Source organism: Epinephelus fuscoguttatus, linkage group LG24 (genome assembly GCF_011397635.1).
Source record: "Epinephelus fuscoguttatus linkage group LG24, E.fuscoguttatus.final_Chr_v1".
Classification (NCBI taxonomy): Eukaryota; Metazoa; Chordata; class Actinopteri; order Perciformes; family Serranidae; genus Epinephelus; species Epinephelus fuscoguttatus.
In genome coordinates this window covers 9,322,039-9,345,754 of record NC_064775.1, presented here as the reverse complement: position 1 = coordinate 9,345,754, position 23,716 = coordinate 9,322,039, and the positions used below count along the sequence as shown (strand labels likewise).

At 41.0% G+C, this 23,716-nt stretch overlaps 1 protein-coding gene across 3 annotated transcripts in view; it reads right to left on the bottom strand.

Annotated features, from left to right (window-relative positions):
• Positions 1-23,716, bottom strand: part of LOC125885151 (E3 ubiquitin-protein ligase Midline-1-like) — an 87,500-nt gene that overhangs the window by 38,464 nt on the left and 25,320 nt on the right. The window contains exon 1 of one of the 3 annotated variants that reach the window (XM_049570643.1): positions 17,960-18,087. The exons of 1 other annotated variant lie outside the window; for it this stretch is intronic. The gene's annotated coding sequence lies outside the window, so the exon portion shown is untranslated. Of the gene's footprint in view, positions 1-17,757; positions 18,088-23,716 lie in introns of those variants that run through there. One more of the 3 variants, XM_049570641.1, reaches the window with a different exon arrangement.

The window sequence follows — 23,716 nt, the reverse complement described above, 5'->3', positions numbered from 1 at the left end:
ACATTCCCACAAACACACAGCAGTTTCTCCGAGGCAGCAAAGAGCCTCCCTCAGGTGTTTATATTTCAAGATAGTTTGTCAGCGAGGACTGAGGCTTGTTGACAGCCCAGTGAAACTTGGAGAGCTGCGTTGTCAAAGGAAATCAGTATAGCATGAGGTTGTTTGCCCTTTTGGTCAGTTTGTCTGTTAAGAACATAAAGACAACAAAATGTCAATCCTCGTGTGCATGCATGATCTATACAAAAATGGGTCCCCACTCAAAAAAAAAAAAAAAAACCCTCTATTGTGCAACTGTAGGTTTAACTCCAGAGCCAACACACACAGAAAGATGGGACTTAAAGATGATAAATATCCTCACAGCTGCACAACTCAATATTCATATAAACAGGAGATCACACATATATGTTTAATTCTAAAGGGGTTGCCAGTTGTGACAACCTACACAGAATTTTGCATTTGTTGGCATGGTATGTTACATTTGCACTTTGTTATGTAGCTGATACGTTGAAACTTCCCATTTCAACAAAGCTATGGTTAATGTGTGGTTGGGTTTAGGCACAAAAACAACTTGGTAATGGTCAAGAAAAGATCAATCCTCAAAAACAGATGTTTTGGTTTAAAATACCTGCTTTTAGGGGGGCTAAAACCGCTAGAAATACAGCCATCGATCACTTAAAAAACACATTTGTGGCTAAAATGCTGCTGAAAAATCAGCTACAGAGCACCCACCTTTGGAGTCTTAAACCCGCTAGAAAAACAGCCACAAGTCACTACAAATTCCCCTCATTGAGGGGCTAAAAACTACTACAAACAGCCAGGGATCTCTGAAAGAACACCCATGTTTGGGGACTAAAAAACGCTAGAAATACAATCACAGGTCATTTAAAAACATCTACTTTTGGGGGCTAAAAATAAAAGCCACGGGTCACTAAAAAACACCCATGTTTGGAGTCTCAAACCCGCTAGAAAAACAGCTAGGGGTCTCCTAAAAACAGCTATGTTTGGGGGCTTAAAAATCTCTGGAAAAACAGCCATGAGTTGTTAAAAAACTTCCACGTTTGGGGGCTTAAACAGCTAAAAAACAAACAGCCATGGGGCGCTAAAAAAACATCCTTGTTTGAGGGCTAAAAACTGCCAGAAAAACAGCAATGACTTGCAAAAAAATGACCGGTTTTGTTGTTTATTGGTGTTGAACATTGGTCTGCAGCTTGGCAGCCATTTTGCCAAAATATCACACCACCTCCTGTCCACCTCCTGATGATAAGTCAGCTCATATATGTAATTTCATAAATGCTGATATACATGCAAATGTTACAACATTTTCTCCTTGCAACTGGGATGCATTCAGGAGATAGTCCAGACAAAAACATGGCTAAATGAGAGTAAGTATTGGATTTACAGTCGTTGGGTGGCTGCAAATTAATTCTAATGTTACACTGTGTCAGCTGGGTGAGTAAACAGGCAGCTGCTCGACTCTACCTCCAGCGAAACGTGTAAGCAGTGTTGTGTTTTTAGTTCGTTTTACTGCCCCCAGGTGGCCAAAAAAATCAATGAATACAACTTTTAGCTTGCTGCAGCGTAATGTCAAAAATTCCAAACTTGTGCCAAAGCTGGAGGCGTCAGTCGTTGGATCAATAATGAAGTTGATATTAACAAGTTGGAGGCCAGCTCCAGCTGTAAAATGCACCAGCACTTTCTCATTAAGTTGCACTCAGTCCATTGACAGTAAAGCTGAAACTGAGCAGTAAACTGTGAATTAAACACCTGGATTAAATTACAACAGGTTTAATATGGCCATAATCTTACACAGCTGATTTCCCCTTTACTACAGTAACACCTGATTTTAACTTGTAAAGTCCCACTCTACAGTACTCGTATTGTATACAGACTCCTAACCCAGTGTTTCCAGCTGGAATTTCCTTTTTCGAAACCAATGTCTTTTGGAAAAAAATCTAACTCATTAAAACCATATAAATCTCTTGCAGGAATGTTGAGGGTGTGTACTGTGTATTGAGCATTGCAAATGGTGGTGTATTAATGAAGCAGATTTGAGATTATGCAGTCCGACCCTGTGCACAGCTGTCAGCCAGGTAACAGAAACTGCAAAGAGCATTTTACAGAAGCAGAGAGACCACGTAAAAAAAAAAGTTCCCGACAAAGTCAGCAAAGTTCGACATTGATGGAGCTCTGACAGGCCACTGCTTGACAGGAGGGAGAACCTGGAGGCACGAAAGGATAAAGAGAATAAATCTCCCTCATTCTGACAAAGACAAACACACACAAACCTAAATCTGACATACATAGTCGCACAAATCCAAACTGGCAGGTGAGGCAGGGTGAAATGCCTCTCAGCACACCATAGGTGACACTGTTGAACCGTGCATTGAGGTGACACGGCGCATAGCAGAAGAGGTAGGAGGAAGAGCGTTACCGAGGGAGAGGAGGGAAGAGTGGAACAGAAAACAGGCATGTGAGAAGGGCATTGAGACTGGAGGAGGACATTGATCAAATCCAGGCGAAGCTGTTTGTTTTTCCCACCATCACTTTGTGCCTCATGACTGTCAGAGCTGCCACTGTGTGTGAATGGCTCGTCTTCTGTGCTGGCACCACTGAAACGTCAGTACCAATACTCTTCAGTGGGGGGCAATACAAAGCTGAGAGACAGTGGATGGATCCTCCACTGCTTTATCCCTCTCTCTGTTTCTTACTGAACAGAGAACAGATTTCATGTATATACACGTGCGTCTATTTATACGCTGTAGTAATACACCCCCATGTGTGTTGTACATGACAGAGTGAAGGTATATTGAGTGTGGCCATTATGGCACATTGCTGCCAATCTCTTTTCAAAAGCATAATATTTTAGTTGCTCTCCAGCTGCTATGGTGACAGCTTTATGCTATTTTTGCATTTCTTTTCTGTCATTCAGACCCTGTCACTCCGTTTCTGTCTAGCCTCGGTCGGTTTGACTACACTGTAAAAAGAAACTGTTTTAACTTAAAGTTAGTGTCCAGGCTGCCTTATGATTTTAAGTTGACTGAATTTGAGGAGACAAGTTGAGGGAATTTTGTTATTATTTAATGTGCCTTCTCAGTCAGCCCGCACACTAAGCCTTAAGTTAAAACTAATAGGTTATTATTTATCTTTACAGTGGTAACCAAGCATTACTTCCAAGGCTTAACCCCTTGAAACCTGGAGTGACATCACCTTTCTTGTGCTGCTTTCAGGCCCTTTTCGTATTTAATTTATTAATTTATTTAATTTATTTTAATTTAATTTTTAAAAAGTATTTAAACTGTTTGATACGAAATAGTGCGAGTTTTATTTTTTATTTTTAAACATGGAAAAAAAGGCAATGAGCACTTGGTTAGACATAAACTGCAAATAATAAATTACAAATAAATAATAATAATAATAATAATAATAATAATAATAACAATAAATAAAAAAATTGATTTAGAAAATTATTTTAGAAAAATAGGGAAAAACTATATTTATAATTATTAATTATGACATTTTAAAATTATGTTACAGAATTTTTAAGCACTCCAGGTCATTTCCTTGTTTGTTTCTTTTTTTTAAATAAATGTTCTTGTTTTTAATTTTCTCTTTTTACTAATTTCTTGCTATTTTTTGGGGGGGGTAATTTCTTCTTTTGTTGCTCATTCCCTTCTTCGTATGTTTCCAAAAGAAATCAAGTCAGTGTGCTCAGATTTCAAAGGGTTTATTAGTTAGTTCACTCATGGGATGTGTTATAGGTCACAACTGGCATGTCTACTCTATGTACTAGTGTTGTGTGATATTGAAATTCTCCTACTGATGACATAAATTACTGTCCATAGAGCATATTAAGGGACGTGAGGTTCACATGTTGTAAAACCCAGAAGCGTCTTGGCTACTTGGCTATATTGGACAAGGGTATGCTGAGATCAATACATCAAATCCGTAAAAATCTGGTGGGGTTATTTTTATTTTTTAACATGTTTAATTGCCCTTGTACAGTCTCGTTATCGTTCACTGTCATGTTTATATTTGTTGTCTTTGTAAAAGCCTTCATGACTGACGTTGACTGCTCACTGTAGTCGGAGTTTTGGTCTGGCTGCTCTTTGTGGGTGGAGTTGGTGGCAGACTTGCGTACTCTGTTAGGTGGTGAGTTTTAAGAGAGGAGCGAAGATTTGCCGGGTTCTAGCTGTAGTCCCAACTTGTTTTATGGCAAAGCTAACAATTTGCTTCATTCACGTTTTTCGGCTCTTTTTTTTTGTTCGTTTTGAAATCAAAATAATCGCTAAATAGCCCCATTTGCATTTGTCTTGCAACATTGTAATAAAGCATAGAAAAAGCAAGAGGAAAAGTGGAAGAGACTGATTGTAGCACGAAATGCATAACAGATGTTGCTTCATTGAATGTTCTTCTGTTATCGTGGCCACTTGATGACTATTATTATGGCTCATCAATATTGTGTTGAATGATAATCTTCATATCACCCAAGCGTTGTGTGCACCCACTGTATGGAAGCTAGTTTTGGATGCATTAAGTTTAGGCTAATGCTAGCAGCTCTTGTCTGCTCTTAACATGATCTGAGGAAGTTTAAACTCCAGTAAGAGACAACGTTACCCAAGATGCATTCTCGGAACCCATCGTCTGTATTCGGCGTCTGACTTCCGGCAGACGGCGATACAGCCTCTGGGGGCAGACCCCCGATTTTTTTGGCATTCCGGTTTGATTTGGGCGGAGGAAGCGATTTTCCATTTCCGACTTCCGTTTATATATGAGTTAATATGCTGAACCATTGCAATGGATTCAGAGTTTGCAGTGACGACAATTATGTTCCGCCTCGTTAGTTCACCGCACGGAGCGTTTAACCTGGCAACAACTGCAGCCGGCTCAAACGTGATTGGTCAATATCACGCGGACTACAAACAGCCTACAACCGGAAGCCAGGGCTCTTCCTCTCTTCTTCCGGAGGCAAGATCTCCGGGGTTTGCCTGCAGACTCTACATTCACTGAATGTAGGAGGATGACTTTTTGCCTGAAGCATGCATACTTGCTTTAGCCTCAGTCTTTGAGCACAATATCACATGTGCGGCCATCAAGTGCATATTCAAGACAGCTTTTACAGGAGTCAGCAGGGAACATTAAAAAAAGCCGTGGCTAATTATCTTTAGCCTATTTTGGTCCGTTTATAAGAAGTGAAACTAAATGCTTCAAAGGAAACTGTAAGAATGTTTGGTGCAGTATGGTGGACAGTGCTTTAAACTGTACAAGTATGCCATTAAACAGGAAACTAGAGCAGCACAATGCAATCACAGAAACCACGAGTAATATTCAACATATTTTTTTGCCTGTCACAACGTTTGATAGTTACTTCTCTTGACAGTAAAAATCAGTGACCCTCTGAACCCTGTTCCCTTCCTCCGCTCAGATAGCAAAATAATACCTGACAGATATGATATGCTTAGGTGTGCGTTAGAGGATCTGTGTCGAGATGCTCCTCCTTTCACAAAGAGTCAGATTCCTGTATCGTCTTCGTCTCCTCTTGCTATTCCCGGCAGTTTTCATTGCTCTGCTTTGCTCCTGTTACAAGACCTCGTAACCCAAGTCCAAAATGCTACATTTCTATTTTGAGAGGTACAAATGTCATTGCCCTGATGCTACTCCAGAATGTATGGCGCTTTTATTTTGAAAACCAAACCCTGTGTATGGTCTGTGATCCATAAATGTCAGTGCATAACGTGATGCAGCAGGACGTGAAACTTTAAAGGACGTCCACTGGCTAGAATAAATAAGCACAACTATGACTACGTTGACATGCACAAAATATTCTGGTGTTTGCTCTTAGTCCAAAACATACATTATTCCTACCAAGCTGTTTACACGTCTAATGAAAATGAGCATTGCCATTAACATACAGCTGTGCATACTCAGATTTAAGTGCCCGAACATGTCATTTATCACATCAAAAGTTTTCTGCTGGTTCCGGAGTTGTTTGATCTTGTGAACAAAGCTTCCTTCTATCTTTCATTCAGCCACCTTTTTGAAAACTTTGCGGTGTTTGTGCATATCCAAAAACCTGTTTAATCGCCAAGTCTTTCATAAGTGGGAGTATTTCTCCTTAAGACCAGAAATGTGGGCTTTTCTTTTGAGCATGCACCTCTACCCCAGGCTTGCAAACTTTTGGCTAACTGAGACATTCTGAACGCACTGTATACCCGTCCAAGGACCAGAGTAATACCAGCATATCCCACGTGTCTAAATCATATAATGCTACATTTAGAACGAGGCCTAATTTGGAATAACCAGCTTGACTTTGCTGTTTGCATAAGCCCTGTTAAATTTGGAATACTGTCATGTTCAGAATAATGGTGGAATATTGGTGTGCACTAAGTCTGACACACCCGATGTAGACGGTGCCTTTAAAGGGGAAGTCCGGTATTTTGCAATTTGAGCCCCTTTTCTTGGCTGTTTATGATGAAATAGAGTGGCTAAGACCAAAATAGTGACGATTGCTCATTTTCGGAGAATTTGTCTTTCCCCTGCCTGGCTTAACATAGTCTCGCCACCAGACAATCAGAGATCTCTGCCTTCTGATAGTCTGGGGACACTCCTCTCTAAAGTGTGTTTAATACACCGGCGAAAACGGCCGGCAACAAAGCAATGCCTCTTGCATTTTTGGAAAGGACACGCCCTCCCGGAAATGTGCGCTCCCCCTTTTCTCGTCCGCAAGGAGCTTGAAAACGGATGCCGAGAGATTTAACTCCGTTTTGTGAAACGTGTGCTCAGTCCACAAGATTGTGGAAATGAAGGACTTACAGCGACTTTGTTTAAAACTTTTAACGCAGGACAAAAGCCATTTTGTACCGCTACACGTGTTTCTAGTCGGACTATGTTTACGAGCACAAGAGTTCAGCGAGCCACCAAAGGACTACGATTTTTATGTCAGAACATCAACGAACAGCATTGACCACTCGGTGAGTTTCATGGCTTTGAAAACAAAGGTTTAGGGTGGTTTTAGGACAGGTTCACACATGTCCATAGGCAGCAGTGTTAAGCCAGGCAGGGGAAAGACAAATTCTCTGAAAACGAGCAATCGTTAGCCACTCTATTTCATCGTAAACAACCCAGAAATGGGGCTCAAAGTGCAAAATACCGGACTTCTCCTTTAAGCTTGCCATCAGGCTGCTGATTTAGGCTGGCATTTTCCCTTCCTTCCGCTAACTGCGAATTACCTTTTACAAATCCCCTTCACTACTGGAAACAACAACAACCTCAGAGCAAACAACTTATATCGTAATAATGTTTTGCTAGAGCCTCCTACAGCTAGCAAGTTCATCAAGCTCCTCCAGAGCCAAAGTATAGCCGGCCTCACCTCTAGGGCACCAATTATCAAATTATGTTTGTGTTACTGTCACTAAAAGTTGAATCATAGCGTTAATGATTGTTTTCCTCTGTGGGGCCGTTTTTATGACAGTGCACACCTTTCCATGTGCAAATGTTTCATCCTTGACACCTTTTTGCCAGAGCACCGTCACTGCATTCTCAGATTACTGCCATCCAAGATGACTGCGATTGGTTTAAAGGAACAAAAACAAGCCAGGGAGGTTTTTTTTCCACTGTAGCAGAAAGATAATTTGTGATTTCATACCTTTCTCTGGCACAGACAGAGACAACTGTGAGAATCACTAACGACGCACTGTAGAAATTAAACCTCCTTTAACGTTTGATTTCTCTTCCTGTTTATATTTGGGCAGACTCTCCCATTAGTGTGTGCTGTACTTCTAAATCTTTCATCGACTTTGGGTCCAAGGAGGTTGCGGCTTTCCCTTCCACTCACAGTTTAAGCTGTTAAAATTTTCATAGGAGCTCTTTCTATCCATTTTCTAAAAACTGATTCGACAAGGGCACGCTGCAGACAAAAACAGAGGCTGTGTTTTTGAGACGGGAAAGGAATGTGAGCAGTTCCTGTGGTCCTCCATGGAGCCACTCGTAATGCTGATGTACTGTTAATAACTGTTAATAACTGCGGGTCTCCCACAGTTTCTTCTCCCAATGTTATATTAATAAAAGCCTCTGACTTTATGAAATTTTTTCCTCTTTAAACTCTGCTGCAGGGGAATTTTATTTCACTTCAGCTTTTAAGCAAAATGAATATTTCAGCCACACCATCGCTTGACAAATTGAGCTGAAGAAGTTAAACTCCACCATGGCAGTGGGGAGTGATTCCATTTCCAGATCGCTAAATGATGTGACATGAAATTACTCAAAAAAAAAAAAAAGTAATTATAGGAAGCAGCCAAAAGTGATTCGACTCCTCCAAAAAAATGCGTCCGGGTGGGCGGAGGGGGTCCATTTGGTGAGTTGACGTGAGCGGCTGTGGCAGTCCACGGAGCAGAACCGAGAAGTAGGTCATCCCCATTGACCTGGCTCACACAATCAGCATACACTAGTGTGCGTGTGTGTGTGTCGTCACTGTATGATTGTGCTGTTCCAGTTCTCTCTTAACTCGCAGGAGGCAGAAAATAGCAAACACAGTGAAATGTTGGAAGCAAGCGAAAGAGGGCAAACCATCTGAAACTGAGCGTAAACATGATAATATCTGCCTGTCAGCCTCTGTAATGCCACATTGTCAGAGCGAGAAAACCCATATGGTGAGCTCGGGCTGAAATATGTTCACAACACACTAAAAACTGAAGGACATTTGACTTTGAAAATAAAATTTGGATATTTTTTCACCACAGCAAACTGCAAATATTTCCTCATCTTGAACATCAGGTTCAGAAACACTACCTACTCTCACAGTCGGGACACGCAGAAAGTCCCAGCGCTCAATTATTCACATTTTTGTGAAAAGGCTGCATAAATTATTGACCCTTTTTGTGAATTATAAAACACAACCTTGTGTTTTTTTCCTTTTTTAAAACCCTCTCCCTCTCCATATTTAACAGCGTCTAAACCTTTCGACACCTTGTTTACCTCCGATCTGTCGAAGATTTTTAAAGATCCCTCAACCGCTTATGGGATTTGTGATTCCAAAAAAACAAAAAAACAAAAAAACACATAATCTGCTTTCATAGCAACAGCGGACAGCGCACATTGAGAGATTAACCTTCGACCCCGCGGAGTCGTCGAGTACATGTTGTCTTTTCAGGGTCATGATTTCCGTGCCAAGGTCGACGCGAATTTCCCATTGATTTTTACACCTTCCACCATGCGTTGTGTAGATGCAGCCATGCGGAAAGAGTGCCGATACGCTCCCTCAACATGTGGAGCAAAGTCAAAATATTATTCTGCAGCGTTTCCTTGCAAAATATTTGTCTTGGGCACTGATTGTAGGAAATGAGTGATAAATCTTACAGCACAAGTGCTGGCAGAAATCATTCTAATATAGTCCGCAGCACACTGGCTTGCAGGTGCAGGTGCTGAGAGTCCAATTAGGATAGAGGAAGTAAGAGCATACTATGGTGATGAACAGGCCCAGAGCTTGAGTTAAAGAAGTCCAAACTCCACTTTGAGACGAGCGATAAAAAGCTCAGAGCTTTTAGATATCAAATTCAAAGGAGAATTAGATTTCAGAATCTCTCTCATCTATCACATCCCTCCGTCTCCTCTTCCTCTCCCCTGTATAGTAATAGCTGCGTTCTGTGGTTTGTTAGCAACACTAACCGTTGCCACTCACACACACACGCACACATAACACATCTTTGTCTGATTCCAGACACCCTGCCATGTTGATCCCTAATCCGCTTCCTACCACACTAGCTGTGACCAATCACGGGCTTTCATGTTGCGAAGCGGTCAGTCACACCTAACAGGATTGGCCAGTCGTAGTCCAGGATGCCAAGGCTATTAGTGATTATGATAAAGGTTGACAATTTGTGTGTGTGTGTGTGTGGGTGTGTATGTGCGTGGCAGGGACTGTCTGGATTCTTGCTTATGTGACCCAGATTGAGTACAGTGCTGCATGTAAAATGAGATGTTATGTTTGGGGGCAGAGATTATAATGGGCAAAAACAATCCTGGTGTCAAGGACACATTCGCTTGGCCTGACTGTATAACTACTTTTGTTGGATGGTATATTGTCCCAGAAATCATTGCAATAAATGATATCATTGTCATTTTGAAACCATGTTAAGCCACTGATATAATGGTAAGACAATAGCATATTAATACAAGTACACCCTTTCAACGTGCGATGAATTTTTAATACTAAAGAATATTCAAACATTGTGATTAGAATATATTAAAAATACATTTTTAAAAAGGTCACACCTGTTAATATATACAGGAAAGTATATGACTAATTAACTTATTTTGATTAAATTAAAGATATTTTCACCAAAAAGTGATGCAAAAAAGGCACACATGGTTGCATACAAATTCAATAGTATTCAGAAAATTTTTCGACGCCCAAAATTTCCCATAGAATTATAGTACATTTTATTGGGATTGTCCTGAATTATCCAGTTTGAGACTTAATAAAAATTGTGGCCAATAAAAACAAAACCAAGTGATGCCTCTTGTGACTAAAAGTTTCTTTATGCTTCGGCGTACACTTGACGCAACGTGCACGCAGTTGCTCCACAGTTGCTATGTGCCTATCATAGTTCTGCGTCCTGTTGGTTTGTGTCATTATGCAATTCCCAACCAAAGCGCTTGGGGGTGTGGCGTTCTATTATATACCTACCTAGACTCTGTGACGGTCATTGCTCATTCATTGTTTGTTTATCTTCCGGCTTTGCTCTAGTCACAGTGAAGATGCCGATCGAGAGAGAAAGACTGTTGCTGGAGCTCAAGATGATCGACATTGAACGACAAATGCTCTTATTATAAATGTTACGACAACGACAAAGAGAGAGACGACTGCGCGGATGGTCTGTACGCCCATTGAATGGCTCGAGGCAGACTACGGGCGAATATGTGATGCTGCAGCAGGAAGTGAAACCTTGCAAAATGCCGGAAATGATGTAGTTTGAAGGACCAATCTTAGCTCTTGCAGTCTGCGCTGGGTCTGCGTTGCCTCAACGCATGGTTACAATTTTTTGGAGGTGCAAGTCATGTCTCTGCGTCAGTCGCAGAGGGGAAAGCCCTCTGCGTCGTAGGCAAGCTTCGCAAAGCTACGGAACACTGCAGGTACCCTCTTATCTAGCAAGTGTGCTGCAGTCGGCTCCAGGGGATGAACGGCCTGAGAGCTGGGCAGTTTGCTGGTTGATCTATGGAGTAGAGGATGAATGTTGGAGGGTAACACCACAAATGACGGACTTTTTGGCTGATTGCCATGGGCTGGCAAGTTAACGACAATCAGGACTGCGCGTGTTCACTCCAAAAGTGCAGCTGCAGGCTACCGGTATGCTTCACTGTGTCATTGGCATGATGTTGGCTAACATGTTTTTGACCTTTTCATGCAAACAAACATGCATGTAAACACAATGGGCAGTGTTGATTGAGGTCATGTCTATATATCGTACGATAAGTCAATAACACAATTACTGTGTCACGCCTAATCATCACACCCATGAGAGACATAGTGAGGAGAACGTTAGAAGGAGAAATGGTGCTTGTTGTAGCTTGAATGGAGCACCATGGTGGTGTAACTCACTGCACTGCAACAGTTCAAAGTGCCTGTTATTGCGTCAGTTTCTGAAAGCCCAGTGTGATGCGCTCCAAGGTTACTAGTGTTCCTTTTTTCTGCTTCTTCTTTAAAGCCAAGTCCCACTTGAGTACTTGGTCTATCACTCACTTGCATGTCTTCATTTAATCTTACACTTACATGGTGGAAAACTAGATACAGAGCGCTGCCTGTGATGATGGAGTATTATCTGCTGAGCACACGTGTGCTGTATTTCCTTTTTAAAACACTACAAATTTAGTTAATGCCTCCCTCCATGATCACAATTATTCTATAATGCCTTAATGTTGCCTCAAAATATGTGCTTAGGGTCCCCTGGCGGAGATGAAAGTGATTAAATAGTGGTTATTCCCCAAAGTACTAAATTATCATCGCAACTTTGATTGGATAATGAAATGTTTTCAGCATGAAAGCGGCCCCAGAGAGCTGGCAGACTGAGGTAAGCTAGTTTATGCATGTATGAACAGAACACTAGTGGGATAAATAATAAGCATGCTGCATCTGCGTGGCTCATCTAGTGCAGCTGCAAAGGGAGTCATGTGACAGGGGCAGATTTTCTCATTTGGAGTGAACACTGCGAGAATATCCCTCTTATCAAGCTGTCTTTGTGCGGAATTTAAATCCGTAAAGTTGCATGCTCTTGAAACAAGTAAAATCTGCCATTGCAGCAAGAATATTTTGACTTGTTTCCAGTATAGTTTAGTTTTGATTTCATAAGTATAAGTAATTTAAATCTCAATAATAGCAAGAGGTGACTTGATAAGAGGTCAAGGAGTTGTATTTCCTTAAGGACCCTGTTTCTTTCCATATTGTGACCCCAGTTTAACCTGAGCATGCCAACAGTAACCCAGCCTCATAGAGCACCTTGTATGTCACAACACCCAACATATGGACAGCTTTGGAATATGCTTACAATTACACATGCTTTTGAATGGTCGCATTTTTTGAGTATGAACGATGACTTTTCAGAGCAAAGTGAGACCTGACATGATCTGTGTTTACATTGAATCCGAAGGGAAGGAATGTCTAAAAAAAAACAAAAAAAAAAAACAACCCTGATGATATTGAATTCAAGAGGCCCCTCGAGTGGTGGATACTCCAAAAATGATGTGATCTGACTTTTTAACATCTGCCGGCCTGCAGCAGATTAACCAAAACCCTCAGTCCATATTAGATGGCGGCGACATATCTTCAAACTCACAATCTGGAGATCTGGAGAGGAAAATAACTAAAATCGAGCTGCGTCTGACACCTGCGAAAGGTTGTGCATCGGGCGGCACACTCTGAGAATCTGTGATTGCTTTGCTTTTAAAGGAAAAACTGTGAAAGGTCAAGTTGTTACCAAAGATTTCAAAGGGAGTGAGTTTTGCTTTGGTCACTTGAGGACAGTTTTATATGCACTGCAGTGAGTTCTCCAAGAAATGTCTGGGATTGCAGGACTACTGTGGTATAGTTTGAAATAGGATGCACAATGCAACTTCTTAGCACACAAAATGTTGGCACTGTACTTTTCTCCAAACCATTGATTACATTTCTACATTTTGTACATCAACATTTTTAAACTGACTTAGTTCAGATTACAAGTATGTGAGCTGAGTTTGTCATCAAGGGGAGGAGGTGGTAGTGGATGGCCTAAGCCTAAGCGAGGTATTTTCTAGCAACACATCAGGACCAAACTGGGTCTTTTCAGCCAAGCATGACCTTTTCTAACCCAAACCAGTTCTTTTTGTGCTTGAATCTAGCCACAAGGAGCTGTATGTGGTATTATCTATGAGCCTGGAATGAAATGCATCTTAGGTGATCCCATCACAATTGGAAAGCGCATTGCTAATCATGGGGGAAACTAGAACATGGGTGCTATGCTTCTGCGATGATGGTGTGGGTTAAGATGACATAATCAACGGCAATGGTTGTATGAGCACAGAGTAGAGTGGCTGCAATTAATTAGCCAGTGGGATACACACAGGGATTCACATGCACCAACATGCACATGCCACTAGGCTGTCCACCAAAACTGAGAAGCTCTGATTACATGTATACAACATTTATGCTAAAATTGAAATGTAGATAAATGTAAATTTTCAACACATTTATGATATATGAAACCACAAATGTAACATATGAAACGTGTAAATATAACAACTGAAACATACTATTGTAATGTAAGAAATGTATAAATGTAACAAATGAAACGTGCAAATGTAGCATATGAAATGTATAAATGTAACAAATGAAACGTGTAAATATAACAACTGAAACATACTAATGTAATGTAAGAAATGTATAAATGTAACAAATGAAACGTGCAAATGTAGCATATGAAATGTATAAATGTAACAAATGAAACGTGTAAATATAACAACTGAAACATACTGATGTAATCTAAAAGAAATGTATAAATGTAACAAATGAAACATGTAAATATAACAGCTGAAACATACTAATGTAAGAAATGTATAAATGTAACAAATGAAACGTGCAAATGTAGCATATGAAATGTATAAATGTAACAAATGAAACGTGTAAATATAACAACTGAAATATACTAATGTAATCTAAAAGAAATGTATAAATGTAACAAATGAAACATGTAAATATAACAGCTGAAACATACTAATGTAATGTAAGAAATGTATAAATGTAACAAATGAAACGTGCAAATGTAGCATATGAAATGTATAAATGTCACAAATGAAACGTGTAAATATAACAACTGAAACATACTAATGTAATGTAATAAATGTATAAATGTGACATATGAAACGTGTAAATGTAACATATGAAACGTGTAAATATAACAACTGAAACATACTAATGTAATGTAATAAATGTATAAATGTGACATATGAAACGTGTAAATGTAACATATGAAACGTGTAAATATAACAACTGAAACATACTAATGTAAGAAATGTATAAATGTAACAAATGAAACGTGTAAATATAACAACTGAAACATACTAATGTAATGTAATAAATGTATAAATGTGACATATGAAACGTGTAAATGTAATATATGAAACGTGTAAATATAACAACTGAAACATACTAATGTAATGTAACAAATGTATAAATGTGACATCTGAAACGTGTAAATGTAACAACTGAAACATACTAATGTAATGTAATAAATGTATAAATGTGACATATGAAACGTGTAAATGTAACATATGAAACGTGTAAATATAACAACTGAAACATACTAATGTAATGTAATAAATGTATAAATGTAACATACGAAACATGTAAATATAACAACTGAAACATACTAATGTAATGTAACAAATGTATAAATGTGACATCTGAAACGTGTAAATGTAACATATGAAACGTGTAAATATAACAACTGAAACATACTAATGTAATGTAATAAATGTATAAATGTGACATATGAAACGTGTAATGTAACATATGAAACGTGTAAATATAACAACTGAAACATACTAATGTAATGTAATAAATGCATAAATGTGACATATGAAACGTGCAAATGTAGCATATGAAATGTAAAAATGTAACATATGAAACATTTGTGGTTTGCACAAATGAGTTGAAATTGGATTGATGTTGGGACCTTTATGTTGCAGCATGCATTATTAAGTATGGCATACACTGCCAACTTTATCTCTAAAATTAGCATGCTGTGTAAAATTGCTAAAATGATGAAATATGCACCGTCCAAATGTTTAGTTATGCACAATCCACACTCGAAATCTGTTCAGCAGCCGACTGTAGAGGCTTCTGACAACAGCAAAAAAAGTTTGAGGGACCACTTATTCCCTCCACAGGACTACACAAGCTGCCAAGTCTCACTGAACCGATTGTACTCATTGTCACAAGTTTCCATGGCAACATTGCACTCATCTTATTGGGCTGGTGATTAAAGAACGCACTGGGGTGAATAAAATGAACTGAAGTGGAGTGGAAACAGGGGGAGGATGAGTGAAAAAAGTATTCCAGTCTGTCTTTGTCCTTTTCTGAAGGATGTTTAGATAGCAATTAGCAGTTTGCCCCTCAAGCGTCTGAAGTGGGAGACTGCAGACACTTTGAAGATCAAATTAACCAATTAGGGAGATATAAGAGTCTCATGAGTTATACCTCCCTAATTTATCATGTAAGCTACACGCTGGTGAGATAACAGGATATTTAGGGACCAGTGTAGGTGGCTAACGCAACCAGCAATACATTTTTTTTCCTTGCGATTGATGCAACAACACTCAAGCACCTTTCCCTCCTTCCAAGTCATACAACGTGACAGATGTGCCCCACACAGGAAAAGGAATGACAATACCGCCGTCACTTTATTTGTCTACACGGTTCCCACAGTCAGTCTTCAAGTTGGGAAAAAAAACAGACGGATCTGAGAGCTGGGATGCTTTGCTCAAGCCCGCCCCGGCTGACAATGCCACTGAAACGTGTCAGGGGAAACAGGAAAAGAAACAGCAACAATACTATTGTTGCTATATTGGTCGGCATCGTGACAGCCACAAACTAAACATCAGGCAGAGCCACTTTGTACTTCCTCGTCTCTGTTTGTCAGAATGTGGCATGTGGCAAACTGTGAAGCTATATGGACGGACTGAAAGTTAAAGTTTATGGATAAATGAAACTTTTTTTCCAACAACAAATCAAATAGTTAACTATTTCCATAAACTTTTCGTACCTAAATGTTGTTTTTTAGCACTAAAATCAAAGGACACTGCCCCTAAAGTCCCATGTGCTTCTAATTTTAATGCATATTCTTCACTTCAGTCAAAGTTTCACGCATCAGTCCTTTAACTAGCACTATAAACTGCAGCTCCACTACAGAAGCCTCCCTTCCTTGAGTTCCCCATTGTCTCGCAGATCAAACGCTGAACCTGGATTTCCTTGATCCCTGTGACCCATAGCAGGTGAGAAGGATCAGTAGCAGCGCTGAGCCCGTGGCAGCCAGCTGTCGCACACACACGAGACGCATGCGCCCTCACACACGCATGCACAGATCCTGTACGTACCAAGCACGCCTCAGCACACAGGAGATGCTGTGAAATTGAATAATCTGACCTCTGGGAGGCTCAGTTAAACACACAACGACAGAGTTGTGCAAACAGGAGTGCCATGCAGAGTGTATAACATGCACTCATGTGGATGCTTAACCCTAAAGGTGTGTTACGTTCACAAACACACTTAAACATTTGGGATAAAAGTGCCATGCAGCTAAATGTGTCCTCTCCCCTCAAGCTGTTAAATTAACACTGCCAGACTTCCTGCCTCTTAAGTGCAAAAAAGACCATTCGGGACCTTTTTTAAAGCCACTCATATTCACATGCACACACACACACAGCACTCAAGTACACACACATTTTAAGCATCCCTCAAGGCACTGTCTCCTGTCTTTATGTATCGTGGGCTTCAAGCAACCACCAAAACACAGCGGCTCTTTGAAATTAGGTCACACAAAACAGACTCACATGCGACCTAACCCCACCCACACACACGTCCCCACACACACACACACAACACGTACAATTTAATGTGTTTTCTGGGTCAATATTCAAAAGTGTCACGGTCAATACCTGTGAAAGCTCTTTTAAGAATCAGATCCAAATGTCACGACGACACAACCACTGCACAAAAAGCATCACGTCAGGCTCTGCTCTGGGTGCAACTCTGAATTTGACAAAGTTGAAAGCACATTTTGGGGCTAAACATGACAAATAAAACTCAAAATATAAGTTTTTGTGAAGCTGAAGAACTCAAAAGACGAAAGCAACCAGGAATAAAGAACTCACTGCTAATACACACCACATGGTAAAAGCAGACACCTTGTTGTAAATCTAAATTCAACAACTGTTTCTGCAGAAGTTTCCCCTGGACCATGACACAGATGGCTCCACAGCACTCATTGGCTGAGTTGCGAAGCCACTGCTCTATCATTATCATTCCAGTAACGCTGGCACTCAACGCTTCCACTCCTCATTTCCACTGGGAGTACAATCTGAGCCGAGATGGAGGGTGAAAGCATGCGGGAATCCCCCAGGGACTCTCAGACTTAAGTAAACTAAAAGAAACACAGACTCCCACTGAGAAAGGCCCCTTGCACAGTCAGCACGAGAAAACAAAAACCGGCTCCCCACTTCACCTCCTCCTCTTACCTTCCACATGATTAAAATCCCATCATCCACAAACAAAGTGAAAAAGAGAGGAAGAGAGAGAGGTAGGGGGAGATCTCGGAGGCTATCTTTGGCTCTCTCTCTCCTCTGTGGGACGCAAGAACAGCAGCAGCAGAAGCGGCGGCGTGCAGCGAACTTGGGAGTCAGCGGGGATGTGGATATGTCTCCGTGGCTGTGTCATCACCTCTCATGACATGTTTCCTCCCCTGCCTGTGTAAGCCTTTCCATCCTGACCCGGCAGAGAGGGAGGGAGAGAGAGAGAAAGAGAGAGAGAGCAGGGGCAAACTAGTGCACCGCCCCCCTCTATCTCCCCTCCTCCTCCTCCTCCTCCTCCTCTCCGTCCATCCCTCCCTCTCTGTTTCCCTGTATTCAAATCTGCCAGTGGGCTGCCCTGCCTTTAAGTAGGCCAATCACTGAACCACTGGGGGGTGGAGTCTGGGCCGGCTGTGTGCAAGTGTGCAAGTGCTTAAGTGTGAGTTTGCAGTCATATGTGTCATTCCCTGAATAAGTGTGCGTTCACGTCTGCTTGTCCTTGGTTATATTTTTGCATACATGCCAACATAAATGTGGACACTTACACAGGCAGGCAGACCAAAGCCAAGCTACATTTTGTTTGAGTAAGTACACCATACTGTGATCTCAACTGGGAGCTCATTTGTGTGTTGTGTCCAGCACAAACAAAGTCCTACCAGGCCTTTAAACTGCAGTCAGATTGCTTAGTGTTTCCCATTCACTTCAGTGGAAGCCCATGTGACACATTTAAGCATGCATTTCCCATTTGGGTGCGATCTCCTTTTATTAAACATTTCCTGCAGATGCATGCCGTTGCTCTTGCACACTGTTTGCAGCTTGTAATTGCTCTGCTCAGTATTTATTACTCACACTGTGACCATGACATCCACTTTCAAGGCTGAGCGTGGGGCATTTTAGTTGAATGGAAAGCATGTGAACAAAAGACTTGATTTAAAAGTATTAATGGGTTTGAGATGACATGCACTGTAATGCTTAATGGCAAAATGTCCAAATTGCATCCCTCTTGTTAACGTGCCATCTCCTTCCATCACCCACGTCCAGACCCAGACACTATCTAGTCCAGACCCAGACCCGTAACTGATAAATTATTGACAGCATTTGTAGCACTGGTTTAGCCACCAGTAAACTCACAGACTATTGCATGCTTGGAATCCTTTCTCATCTCAAATCTGAACAGATACCACAGAAGCAACTTCAGTGAAATGGCAAATCAATTGAAAAAAAAAATCTCTTTTGGAAATGTTTCATGCTAAAAACCTGCGAAGAAATTAGGGGATTGTGGGCCGTTCAGACACTAGAGGGCTCACTAGGGCTGGGCTATACGTTAGAAAATAGTATTGCAATATTTTTAGGCTGCATCGCAATACCCAATATGTATCTTGATATTTTGAAATCTCTGAACTAAAATACAAATTTACTAACTGAACTGCAGCTACAATAAAGTTAAATAGCTACTGTCATAGTACAGCTAAAAAAAAGCATAGAGTGCTAGTAGTATTGAGTAGTATTGAATTAAGTACAGTGGAACTACTGGTATATTTTGAATCACCCGGCTCGTCTCAGGACCCAAGTGTTGATGCCAACAGATAAATGTTAGCAGTTAACAGAAAGTTAAACTGTAACTGTGGTACCTTTTAAACATGCAGATTTATTCGTTTTGAGCTGGAAACACACCATCCGTTCTGGTGCTCCATGGTCGCAAAATGGGACGAAATACTCATGGTATGGAGCCCTGCTGATACAAAAACATGCCTCATCTGCTCACACTACAGCAGCACCTTTAAACATGATTTACTAACTGTACTCTGGGAAAAACTAACAGCTCTTCACTTCATAAATTAATAATCTTTGCAAGTCACACTGGTGCTCTATGGTTGCAAAACCTGACTAAATAGTAGTGGTGTGGAGCCCTGCATGATAACAAAAGCCTTCAAAAACACACATTCTCACTTAGGGGAAAGGATCTGAATGAGCAGAGGAGTACATGTGATGTATCATGTATGCAAGTCTTTGTTTTTGTGTCTGTATCTGTAAGAAGGAGAGAGCGAGGCACTGAAACGCCAAAGCAAGTCTCATGCCAGTGGCTCAAACAAATGTCAGGACAATTTAGGCTTGATGTTCGCAATGTAGTCATTTTACACATCCCACGTGGAACAAGCCATGATACATTGAGGATAATCGGTATGTTGCCCACGTCTATAATAGAGAAATATTGCAATGACAAATATCTTTTATACACTTCTTTCAAATGAACGCCTCTCTGCAGTTGAGCTACATAAAGGCCACTATTTTCCAATTAACTGTATAATAACCTTCATCTGTCTCCACTTTGCATCCATGACTTGTCCACAGCAGCCATTCAATCTCCTGTAATTTTTAATGTCTCTCTGCTGTCTCTCCCCCTACCTTGAAACTTCAGCTGTTTTGGCCACTACTCATAAAAACACCCCCACCCCACCCCCCCCTTTTTATGCGGCCCAAAAGAAAAGCAGCTTAAATTAATCTCTAAAACGCAAGTCAGTCATTTACCCTCCCACACAAGGCACGCTGCCCCGCCACAACTCGAATCTTTGATCAGAAATCGCCAGCATTCATTAGATGTCTCATTGGAAAACTAAACCTCCAGACATGTCTGATTCACTGTGGACGGCACTCTCAGTCCTGCCAATTGTGCAGAACAAAAAAGCAGCATGGAGCCAAAAAACAAAAAAGAATCACCAGCTCTAACCATTGTACAGAACTTTACAGTCCATGTGATGTGAAAGCTTTCAAAGGTGGCTGCTCATTGGTTGCTAGGTCCCGAATAATCCCTAAAGTTTTGCCCTCGGGGAGGGGGGGGGGGGTCCTGTTGTTGAAAGTGTAGGACATGGTTCTGTATTCACACAGGGCAATGGGTTTCATTCCATCCTGTACCCTGGACTGCAGGATTCAAGAGCCCGAAATGGCATTTTGGCCCAAAATTAAGTTTTATGCATCACATGTAACTGTTTGGGTCTGATAAGTTCCAGAGAGCATGTCCAAAGCTGAATGCACCACTGAAATGCCAAGCACCAACAGACATTTCAATTAGATAAAGTGTTCTAGAATTCCTGTAAATGTGTTTTCGCTGTGTACTTTGGCTCCAAGAGCTCAAATGGAAATTGTTTAGTGAATTCAGTAAAGAGTTTCAACTCCAAAATCTTCCCTTAAGTTTAAGAAATTCACCAATTCCAATGATCATAGAGGCACATACTGTACCTTAAAGATGGCCAGTCGCAGGATGTGACGTTTCATTAACGCTACACCTCTGGTTCATACCCTGTGTGTGTGGTATTGTGTGTGCCGACAGTATGTCCATGTACAGTATTTGGATGTGTGTGCTGCGGTGGGGATTGTGGCCGTGTGTTTCTGGCGGCTGGAGTGGGATCAGTCGAGGTGAGGCGGCTGCTAAAGAATGTTCTTCTGGAAAAGGACAAGGAAAGAGTTTCCATTGCGGGTCAGTTCTCAGCAAGAGCAAGACCACTAACTTTCCGAACACTCTACTAGTCCCCCAAGACATGAAGTGTTCCCTCACCACAGCGAGAAGGAAAATGTAGGCAGCACATACATAGTTAGTGCATTGACCTCTATGTAGAAATATATATTTTTGCTCTTTTTAAATTCATACCACAGCACTTACAGTGAATATGAGTTGAGCTGTGCGATTGAAAAGTATGTCCAAAGGTCGTCCAAGCAAAGTGGCACTTGCCATTTCTAGACAGATTGACACTATTTCATATAGAGTTTCAGAGTGGAAAAAGTATCGCATGTATTCATATGGCATGTCACCCAGCCACATAGGAAACAGATAATACCTGCTGTTAATGGCCACACTTGAGTGAAAAGCTGTCCATCATTGGCACTTTCTCACCTACACACAACTGGCCAGTCCTTGCAGAAGGTGGGCGTAGATGTTGGATCCTTGGAGAGTTACAGAAAATGTTTAAATCTGATGTCAGAAAGATGTGGGAGGAGGACAGAGGAGAAACTGTTCCACAGCCGAACAAGCTTTACTGTTGGTGCCTTAAGGAAGTAATACACCCCTCCAATTTTTAGTTTGACAACTCACCCTGTCACGTTGAATTCATTCTCACATGCCTTCACAGTAAACAAATTCATTTTGAATTTAACAACAGCAAATTGAGCTCAAAATATCCATTTACAATCTCTAACATAACTGTGCAGTTTAATCCAAGTCTCATTCATCCAGTCATAGGCTCAGCCCTTTCCAAAGGGGGACTGAACTGAACGTAAAACCAATTTACGCTCCAGACTCCAGTGACAAAAACAGCAAGGAGCTGCTGGTCTACCACTGCCTTGAACAGTTAGGACGCATTCACACTGGCGCCATTTGGTCTGCTTTAAACGAACCCTAGTCCGCTTCCATGGATAGTTCGGTTCGTTTGGAGTGGCGTGAACGCTCATTTGAACTCAGGTGCAGACCAAACAAGCGAACCCTGGTCCGCTTGGAAACTGGGGGTCTCGGTTCACTTGCAAGTGAACCCGGGTGCGGTTCCCTTACAGTGGGAAATGCAAACGGACTATCAAGCAAACCAAAGAGAGCGAGTGACGTAGAGCGTAGTGCATTTTGGGTAGAAAAAAACAAAGTCAACAGCACGAATTAACAATTAATTAACAATTAGGTTTGAACACCAAAGTAAAAACAGAAACCCCAAGACTGCATAAATTTGGTGTCGCTCCAATGTTTCGGAGGGGGATGGATTTCCGTTGTGGTGTGAATGCGCCCTTAGTTTGTGTTGTTTTGTGACTTTGTTGTATTAAGATTTAGGTTGGATTCACCAAAGTCACACAATAACACAAACAAACTGAAGCTGTAGCCCCTTTTACACTGCTAGATTTTCCGCAAATGTTGGGCCGTTTTGCCGGCAAGCTGAGAGCGTTTATACACACAGAGGCGGATTTGCGAGTTGTCACGTTGAGCTACACGTTTTGTTACTTGCTCATGCCCCCCATTGCCCTGAAAAAGGTGCATTCTGTATAAACAAAAGTAGGCGGCATTTTGCTGCGCTCCCTGATTTTGTGCGAGCTTTTAAATGGATGTTTTGTGATAGATTTACTGTTGTTTAACTTGGACCCCAATGACTTCAATTAATCAAACGTTTTTTCTGGTTTTGGTTTTGTGATTCACTGTGAAGCCATGCGAAACAAAAAAGTTTTCTTCATGAATTCAGCATAATACAGGGGGAGTAACTGACAACCGAACGATTAACTGGTGGGGTGAACTATTCCTTTAAAAAAAAAATAGAGTTTCCATGTAAAAAGTGTGTTGGACCTGGTAGCACTGTATCTAATAGAAAACATATTCAATGGACAACATTCAATCAAAGTTGCAGTGTGCTCAGCTCTATGTCCCATCTTTAAAAAGTAATTTAGTTTTTTAATCAAAGTTTTACCAGCGAGGAGACACTTGTGGAAGATAGATGCTCAAAATCGGTTATTCCATTGATGCCTCAATTGAGACATACTGCACAGTCCTTGCATTAGCAGGTCTTTTGATATTTTTCCTCTTGGAAGTCATCCAACAGCACTCCTCAGAATGAAAGCACACAGATACAAGGCCTCTTCACTCATTCAAATCTCCGAGCAGACGCAGCAGCTGAAGCTCTGTCAAGCGTCCTCTACCTTGATACTGCAAAGTCGAGTTTGTCACCTTGAACTATATGTTCCCAACTTGCCCCTGGTGATATTTCGATTGTGCTCCAAATGACATTGTGCAAGCAGAGACTGAGGGTGTTGAGTTCAGAATCCTAATGTTCCAGGCCTAATGGACATTTTTGTGCAAAAATATAGCCAGAAGAGATGATGACTCGCATTCAGTGAAAGGAGGCTAGACAAAATAAAAGAAAGAGCATACAGGCTGAATGTACAT